The 9,991-nt window shown below is 39.5% G+C and overlaps 1 non-coding gene across 1 annotated transcript; it reads left to right on the forward strand.

Annotated features, from left to right (window-relative positions):
• Positions 1-264: 264 nt before the first annotated feature.
• LOC112725935 (small nucleolar RNA R71) lies at positions 265-368 on the forward strand. The gene has a single exon (XR_003165013.1). It is a non-coding gene; the product is annotated as a small nucleolar RNA R71 (small nucleolar RNA).
• The last annotated feature ends 9,623 nt before the right edge of the window (positions 369-9,991 follow it).

Consider the following 9,991-nt stretch of genomic DNA (forward strand, 5'->3'; position numbering starts at 1 on the left):
TAAATCAATATTTTATTCTGAGCCAATATGGCATTCAGAGTATCAATTTCAAGAACTCCCTTCTTCTGAGGCGTCCCATTACTCACAGGATTCCTCTCAGAAGTGTACATGAACTGGTTATTAGCAACCATGTCAATAAGTTCTTGAGCTTCTGCAGGTGTTTTCTTTAGGTGAATGGATCCACCTGTAGAAGTATCCAATGACATCTTAGCTAATTCAGACAGACCACCATAGAATATATCCAGGATGGTCCATTCTGAAAGTATGTCAGAAGGACACTTTTTGGTCAGTTCCTTGTATCTCTCCCAAGCTTCATAGAGGGATTCACCTTCTTTCTGTCTGAAGGTTTGAACATCCACTCTAAGCTTACTCAGCTTTTGAGGAGGAAAGAACTTGGCTAAGAAAGCCTTGACCAGCTTATCCCAAGAGTTTAGGCTATCTTTAGGTTGAGAATCCAACCATATTCTAGCTCTGTCTCTTACAGCAAACGGGAAAAGCATGAGCCTGTAGACTTCAGGATCTACTTCATTAGTCTTAACAGTATCACAGATCTGCAAGAATTCAGTTAAGAACTGAAAAGGATCTTCAGATGGAAGTCCATGAAACTTGCAGTTTTGTTGCATCAGAGAAACTAATTGAGGTTTCAGCTCAAAATTGTTTGCTCCAATGGTAGGGATGGAGATGCTTCTTCCATGTAAATTGGAATTAGGTGCAGTAAAGTCACCAAGCATCCTCCTTGCATTATTATTATTTTCGGCTGCCATCTCCTCTTCCTGTTCGAAAATTTCTGTAAGGTTATCTCTGGATTGTTGTATTTTAGCTTCTCTTAGTTTCCTCTTCAGAGTCCTTTCAGGTTCAGGGTCTGCTTTAACAAGAATGTTCTTGTCCTTGCTCCTGCTCATATGAAAAAGAGGGAACAGAAAAATAATAATAATAGGGATCCTTTTTACCCAGGTATAGAGGATCCCCTGTGTGAGTAGAAGAAGAAAAGAATGTAATGTAAGGAAGAGAAGAGGAAAAACTCGAACACAAAGAGGGAAGTAGTGTTCGAATTTTTGGATGGGAGAGAAGTGTTAGTAGATGAATAAATAAATAGAAGGAGATGAGAGAGAAAGAGGATTTTCGAAAATAAAATTTTGAAAAGGGGTTAGTGATTTTCGAAAATTAGGAATGAAATCAAGTTAAAATTAAAAATTGAAACAATTAGTTAATTAAAAAGAATTTTTAAAAAAGAGGGAGATATTTTCGAAAATTAGAGAGAGAGAGTTAGTTAGGTAGTTTTGAAAAAGATAAGAAACAAACAAAAAGTCAATTAGTTAGTTGAAAAAGATTTGAAAATCAATTTTGAAAAGATAAGAAGATAAGAAGTTAGAAAAGATATTTAAAAATCAAATTTTTGAAAAAGATAAGATTTTTTTAAAAAAGATATGATAGGAAGATATGATTAGAATTAGTTTTGAAAAAAATTTGATTTTTTTAGAATCATAATTAATGATTTGACTCACAAGAAATCACAAGATATGATTCTAGAATTTAAAGTTTGAATCTTTCTTAACAAGTAAGTAACAAACTCGAAATTTTTGAATCAAAACATTAATTGATGATGTGATTTTCGAAAATATGATATAAAATTAAGAAAAAGAATTTTTTTTGAAAAATATTTTTAAAATTTTCGAAAATAATTAAGAAAAATGAAAAAGATTTGATTTTTGAAAATGATTTTGAAAAAGATAAGATTTTTAAATTGAAAATTTGATTTGACTCATAATAAACAATTGAATTTTAAAAATTTTTGAAAAAGTCAATCCAAATTTTCGAAATTTATGAGAGAAAAAAAAGGAAAGATATTTTTTTGATTTTTGAATTTTTAATGATGAAAGAGAAAAATTAAAACGTCATTTTTATGTTTTTCTCTTTTCTTTCTGGATCAAAACAAGGAATGAATGCAAGAATGTTATGAATGTTAAGATGAACACCAAGAACACTTTGAAGATCATGATGAACATCAAGAACATATTTTTGAAAAAATTTTTATGCAAAGAAAACATGCAAGACACCAAACTTAGAAATCTTTAATGCTTGGACTCTAACAAACGAAAAATGCATATGAAAAACAAAAAAAGACACAAAACAAGAAGACATCAAGATCAAACAAGAAGACTTACCAAGAACAACTTGAAGATCATGAAGAACACTATGAATGCATGATTTTTTTTCGAAAAATGCAAAATGAATATGCAATTGACACCAAACTTATAATTTGACTCAAGACTCAAACAAGAAACACAATATTTTTTATTTTTATGATTTTCTAATTTTTTTTTATTTTTCGAAAATTGTTTGAAAAAGAAAAATAAGGATTTCAAAAATTTTTTTAATGTGAATTCCAGGAATCTTGTGCTCTTTAGTCTAAAGCTCCAATCTGAGGGTTAAACATGGCTTAATGGCCAGTCAAGCTTTAGCATGTAAATCAGGTGGATCAGGAACAGCAGCAGGTGGATTAGCAACAACTGGCTTGCTCTTGATAATGTTGGGTTGGAAGCCCCAGTCCAAATAAATTTAGACATGGCTTTACAGCCAGCCAGGCTTCACATGCTTCATGAAACTCTAGAATTCATTCTTAAAATTTTTGAAGAACATAATAAAAATTTTTGAAAAGAATTTTTATTTTTTTCGAAAATAAAGGAGAAATTTTTTTGAAGATTTTTGAAAAATTTTTGAAAATAAAACAAAAAGAAAATTACCTAATCTGAGCAACAAGATGAACCGTCAGTTGTCCAAACTCAAACAATCCCCAGCAACGGCGCCAAAAACTTGGTATGCGAAATTGTTACTCTGAGGTTGTAAAATTTGTTGTTCATTCTCTCCCTGGCATGGCGCCAATAACTGGTGCATAATACCATGGTCCAAACATAACTTCACAACTTCGCACAACTAACCAGCAAGTGCACTGGGTCGTCCAAGTAATAAAACCTTACGTGAGTAAGGGTCGATCCCACGGAGATTGTTGGTATGAAGCAAGCTATGGTCACCTTCTAAATCTCAGTCAGGCGGATATCAAAAGGTTATGGAGTTTTCGAAAATAAATAATAAATAAATGGAAGATAAAGATAGAAATACTTATGTAAATCATTGGTGAGAATTTCAGATAAGCGTATAGAGATGCGTTCGTTCCTCTGAACTTCTGCTTTCCTACTATCTTCATCCAATCAATCCTACTCCTTTCTATGGCTAGCTTTATGTAAGGGCATCACCGTTGTCAATGGCTACATCCCATCCTCTCTATGAAAATGGTCCAATGCGCTGTCACTGCATGGCTAATCATCTGGAGGTTCCCGATCATACTGGAATAGGATTTACTATCCTTTTGCGTCTGTCACTACGCCCAGCACTCGCGAGTTTGAAGCTCATCACAGTCATTCAATCCCTGAGTCCTACTCGGAATACCACAGACAAGGTTTAGACTTTCCGGACTCTCATGAATGCCGCCATCAATCTAGCTTATACCACGAAGATTCTGATTAAGAAATCCAAGAGATACTCTTTCAATCTAAGGTGGAACGGAAGTGGTTGTCAGGCATGCGTTCGTGGGGGAATGATGATGATTGTCACGTTCATCACATTCATATTGAAGTGCGAATGAATATCTTAGAAGCGGAATAAGTTGAATTGAATAGAAAAACAGTAGTACTTTGCATTAATTCATGAGGAACAGCAGAGCTCCACACCTTAATCTATGGAGTGCAGAAACTCTACCGTTGAAAATACATAAGTGATGAAGGTTCAGGCATGGCCGAGAGGTCAGCCCCCATGATCTAAGAACTAAACGTCCCAAGATGTCTAATACAATAGTAAAAAGTCCTATTTATACTAAACTAGTTACTAGGGTTTACAGAAGTAAGTAATTGATGCATAAATCTACTTCTGGGGCCCATTTGGTGTGTTCTTGGGCTGAGCTTGAAGTTTACACGTGGAGAGGTCATTCTTGGAGTTGAACGCCAATTTGTAACGTGTTTTTGGCGTTCAACTCTGGCTTGTGACGTGTTTCTGGCGTTTAACTCCAGACTGCAGCGTAGAACTGGCATTCAACGCCCTTTTGCATCGTCTAAACTCGGCCAAAGTATGGACTATTATATATTGCTGGAAAGCCCTGGATGTCTACTTTCCAACGCAATTGGAAGCGCGCCATGTTGATTTCTGTAGCTCCAGAAAATCCACTTTGAGTGTAGGGAGGTCAGAATCCAACAGCATCAGCAGTCCTTCTTCAACCTCTGAATCTGATTTTTGCTCAAGTCCCTCAATTTCAGCCAGAAAATACCTGAAATCACAGAAAAACACACAAACTCATAGTAAAGTCCAGAAATGTGAATTTAACATAAAAACTAATAAAAACATCCCTAAAAGTAACAAGATTCTACTAAAAACATACTAAAAACAATGCCAAAAAGCGTATAAATTATCCGCTCATCAATATCTTGCCGCAAATTTCCAACATTCAGCACGCAAATCCTACCCTTATACCTCCATATTGCATCTCCATCCCACAAAACTCCCCATCGCTTTCCTTTCTCTATTGCCGGCAACACCTTCTATAACTCCTGATCGTCTTGTTGAGCTTTTAAAATTTTGGATTTGAAGTCACTAGAGATCTGCAATTGGTTCAACCACACACTCCCATTAAATTCTCTGACACCTAGTCTCAAATCTCGAAACTTGCTCACCAACTCCTCTTCCTTAATTATCATCCAAGCGACTGTTAACGACTTCCCACTTAAGGCATCTGCTACAACGTTCGCCTTCCTTGGGTGGTAAATTAACTCAAAGTCGTTATCCTCCAGCAACTCCACCCACCTTCTTTGTCGCATGTTGAGCTCCTTCTGATCAAAGAGATACTTGAGATTCTTGTGATCAGAGAAGACTCAAAACATCACTCCATACAAGTAATGCCTCCAAATCTTCAATGCAAATACAAACGCCGCTAATTCTAAGTCATGAGTTGGGCAATTCATCTCATGAGGTCTCAGCTAACGCGATGCGTAAGCTACCACGTTCCTATGTTACGTCAATACACACCCCAGACCTTTTAAAGAAGCATCGCAATACACCTCAAAAGGCTCGTTAGGTTCGGGTAATACAAGCACAGGCGTTGTAGTCAGTTTCCGCTTCAAGGGTTGAAAGCCCTTCTCACATTCTGATATCTAGACAAATGGTGCATCCTTTCAAGTTAACTTTGTCAAAGGCAATGCAATTTGTGAAAAGTCTTTGATGAACCTCCGATAATATAGTGCCAAATCTAAGAAGCTTCTAATCTCTGCCACGGATGTAGGTCGTCCCCAATCCATTACTGTCTCAGCCTTAGAAGAATCCACCGCTATTCCCTACTTACTCACTACGTGACCCAGAAATTTTACCTCATTCTTCCAAAATTCACATTTAGAAAGTTTAGCATACAACTTCCTCTCTTTCAGAATCCGCAGCACGATTCGCAAGAGTTTCGCATGCTCTTTCTCAGTCTTAGAGTAGATTAGAATATCATCAATGAAGACGATGACGAATCTATCCAGGAAAGGACGAAATATCTGGTTCATATAATCCATGAACACAGCAGGGGCATTAGTTAACCCAAATGACATCACAATGTATTTATGGTGACCATATCGAGTCCTGAAAGCTCGGGATATCTTCATCTCTCACTCTTATCTGGTGATAACCAGACCTCAAGTCGATCTTCGAAAAGACACCAGCTCCTTGCAATTGGTCCATCAGATCATCAATTCTCAGCAATAGGTATTTATTCTTTACGGTTACTTTGTTCAGTTGTCTGTAATCTACGCACAACCGCATACTTCCATCCTTCTTTTTCACCAACAACACCGGTGTTCCTCATGGAGAAATGCTTGGACGAATAAAGTTCTTACTCATTAACTCCTCTAGTTAAGCTTTAAGTTTAGCTAGTTCCAAAGGTGACATTCAGTAAGGCATAATTGAAATTGGTCCTGCTCCAAGAACCAGATCAATCGCAAACTCGATTTCTCGAGAAGGAGGGAATTCAAGAATGTCGTTCAGAAACACTTCGGGGAATTCACATACAACCGGAATTTGTTCTAAGCTTTATTCCTCACCTGACACATTTGCCGCCAATAGAACAATGCCTTCGCATTCATACCCACTACAGTTCACAACTACAGAGTTCAGATAATAATCCTTTGCCACCACCGGTCCTTCCGACCCTTCCGACATAAAATATAACGTCCTTTTAGAATAGTTTAACAAGATGTGTTCTTGGACAACCAATCCAATACCAAGATTAGATCAAGATCGGTCATTGGAAAAACAAATCAAATCATGGACAAACTCTTGCTGTTTAACTCGGAACATAACTTGTGAACAACCTAACCTAGTCACAATGGCCTCATGAGTGGCATTATGCACCTTCAATTCATAACCCAAGACCACTATTCTCAACCCTAATTCATTAGCCTTCTCAAACGTAATGAATGAATGTGTTGCTCCTGAATCAAATAAAGCATTTAAAACTTTACCAGCTACTTCACAGTTACCTCTATCAATGTCTCGGATCCCTCGGCACCCACAGCAGATGTAGTGAACACCTTCATTGGCTGTTGTGCTCTCCCGACATCATCCCTTTTCTTATTCGGACAGTTCCAAGACAGATGCCCGGTTCCACCACAGTAGTAGCATACACCTATTCTAGCTCTGGATGAAGTGTTCAGATGATATGCCCTACATCTCTTACATATCAAGTTATTCGGAGGATTCTAAATCTTCTTTCCTTTGTCTCTTCCCTGGTTGTTGTTATTATTATTGAATCTCCGGAAGTTATTCTGACCCAAACGTTGTTGTGGAACATAACCGCCTTGCTTGAAATTCTGTCCTCTAGGCGCAAAGTTCCTCCCCTGATCTCTCCTAACAAAACTCGGTGATCACCCTTGTCTAATGCTACATTTCTCACACAATCCTCAATAACTCGGCTCTTGTTTACCAGTTTAGAGAAAACTCTAATCTCCATCGGGCCCACTGTACTCAGGATGTCACTCCGCAGACCACCTTCATATTTTATGCATTTCCATTCTTCAAAATCTCCTGGAGAACCGACATAGTTTCTCAAACCGACTGGTATACTTTGCCACTAACATAGGACCCTGCTTCAGCTGTAGCAACTCAAGCTCTTTCGCCATCCTTACTAAGTTTGGAAAATACTTCTTATAAAACTCAGATTGGAATACATCCCAAGGGATTGTGATGACTTGCATCATCTACCCTTCTTTCTTGCATAAAAAAAACCATAAAAGAGCATAAATCTCATTTGATCAGTACAATTCATGCATTATTTGATGAATATTATGGTATACCACTTTGAGATGAGTTGTGCTAAATTTCAGGTGAAAAGGGCATCAAAAATGGGAAAAAGACAAACAAGAAGCTGGGCGTGTAAAACTGGCGTGCCACTTGGGAGCAAACGCCATAAAAATGCACTGGCGTGGCACGCCAGTACTAAATTCCAGAGAGGGAGATCCAAGCATGCATGTGGGCGTGGCACGGCAAGGACTGGGCGTGGGACGCTAATACATTTTTCCAGAGAACTACAATGGAGGACACAAAAGGGGCGTGGCACGCCAGGCTGGACGTGGCACGCCTGACCCATCAACTACTATGGGCGTGCCACTTGAGTAAAGGGGCGTGGCACGCCAACTCACCATTCCAAGAAGAGCCTTCACTATGGCGTGCCACTTGGTATCGAAGGCGTGGCACGGAAGCTCCAAGAAGTCACTTGGGCGTGCCACATGAGAACCCAGGCGTGGCACGCCAAACTTGAAGAGTTCACAAATCCATGGGCGTGCCACTTGAGCAGCATGGCGTGGCACACTGGTACAACAATCCAGAGAAGGGACTGAAGGCAATTGAAGACTGGGCGTGCCACTTGAGCAACCAAGCGTGGCATGCCAATGCGCAAAGGACCAGAAGCAAGGACTGGGCGTGCCACTTGGAATCAAAGGCGTGGCACGCCAACCTTAGCATTTCACTATGGCGTGCCACTTGAAGGCTGAGGCGTGGCACGCCAACTACTGGAACCAAGACACGATCATGGGCGTGCCACATTGGTATAAGTTTCCAGAGAGGATGAAGGAGGCCAGTTATAAGGGGCGTGCCACTTGATATCGAAGGCGTGGCATGCCATTCACCATTCTTCACTTAGGCGTGCCACTTGAGCAACCAGGCGTGGCACGCTAGTGTCATTCAGAGAGCAAGAAGCACTGGGGCGTGCCACTTGAGTTCGTGGCGTGGCATGCCAAAACAGAGGAACCGCTCACTCACAAAAGGGGTGTGGCACGCCAGACCCTGGGCGTACCACGCTAGTTCAACTTTCCAGAGAAGCTTAGCCAAGCATAGAGCAAGGGCGTGGCACGCCAGACCTTGGGCGTGGCATGCCAGTTCAAGTTTCCAGAGGCAAAAAGAAGTGAGAAAAGCAAGGGGCGAGCCACTTGGGTTCGAAGGCGTGGCACGCCAAAACAAGAATTTCACTATGGCGTGCCACTTGAGTTCGAAGGCGTGGCACGCTAAGGTTGTTAAAGGGACGAGCGTGCCACTTGAAGGATTGGGCGTGGCACACCAAGCTAGAAATAAAGGGCACATGACACACCAGAAAAGCGCCAGCCACACGCCAGCTGAGAAGTCATGCTTATTGAGTGTTTTCTTTTCCCTCCAAAATGTAATTTTCTTTTTTCACTTTTGTAATTCTTTTATTTTACTAGGAGTAGTATAAATTCCCCCATGGACTACTGAAGAAGGGGGTTAAGCAATCAGTTTTAGATCCACTTTTACACTTCACTTTTGAGTACTTTTTGAGCTATGAGTAGCTAACTTCCCTCTCATTGAGAGAGGGAGCTCTATTGTACTTGATGGATTGATAATAGTGAAATTCTTCTTCTCTTCATCTTCTCTTTGATTTGCTAGAAGGAATTTCGTTCTTAATGCTTAGTGTTCAATTATGTTGGAAAAAAGATTGAATGCAATTGGGTTTCATGGGAACCTTAGGAAAGGAAACATGAAATCATGCTTGAAATCCCTTCTCACACTAGAGTAGAATCTGGGTTTTGGTGTTTGGATATGTGACATATAATCCTCCCTCTATCTGGACCTATAATAGTGTGTGGTATAATCAGGGACCAAGCATATCTCTCTTCATGAGCAACTAGACCAAGGAATTGGCTATCGATCAAGATCTGAGAGATTGAGTCACCAAGGGATTGGGACTCAATCAATCATGATTGCCAAGAGGTCAATGAGTTGCATGATTGAAGAGAATATAAGCTAGATTTGATCCAAAGAGACAACATCTCTCAATCTCAATGAATTTTCCCATTCTTATCTATCCATTTCTTTACAGCTTATTTTTACATTCAGCAATTTCCCATTCCCATTTACATTCAAGTCATTTATGATTCTGCACTTTACATTCTGCCATTTATATTCCTGCACTTTATTACTTTTCTTTATATTCTAGTCATTTACATTTATGTCATTTACAATTCTGTACTTCACAATCCTATTGATCCGCTTGACTAATTCATCAATTGATTAAAACTGCTTGAATTTGCCAATCTCTGTGGATACGATCCCACTCCACTGTGGGTTATTACTTGATGATAATTTTGGTGCGCTTGCCAAAAGAACTAATTCACCAATTTTTGAATGGGGTGTGAATTCGACTCATCAGATTGCAACATTATCTCGCTACAGAAGGCGTTGGGTCCCCTGCCATCAATACTGAGCTTCACCCATCAACTAATAAGTAGCAAACTCAACACACTGATCTTCAAACAATTGTTGCGCTCGCAAAGCTCGTTCCATCGCCTAAAACCAATTATAAGATTCTGTTGTATTTGTGGCTCCTCTAAAAGTTGGTGGGTTTATCTTCAGAAAAGTTGCTAAAGTCATCGGCCCATTTCCGCCATTACACCCGTTTCCA

The sequence above is a fragment of the Arachis hypogaea genome, chromosome 11, assembly GCF_003086295.3.
Source record: "Arachis hypogaea cultivar Tifrunner chromosome 11, arahy.Tifrunner.gnm2.J5K5, whole genome shotgun sequence".
NCBI classification, from domain to species: Eukaryota; Viridiplantae; Streptophyta; class Magnoliopsida; order Fabales; family Fabaceae; genus Arachis; species Arachis hypogaea.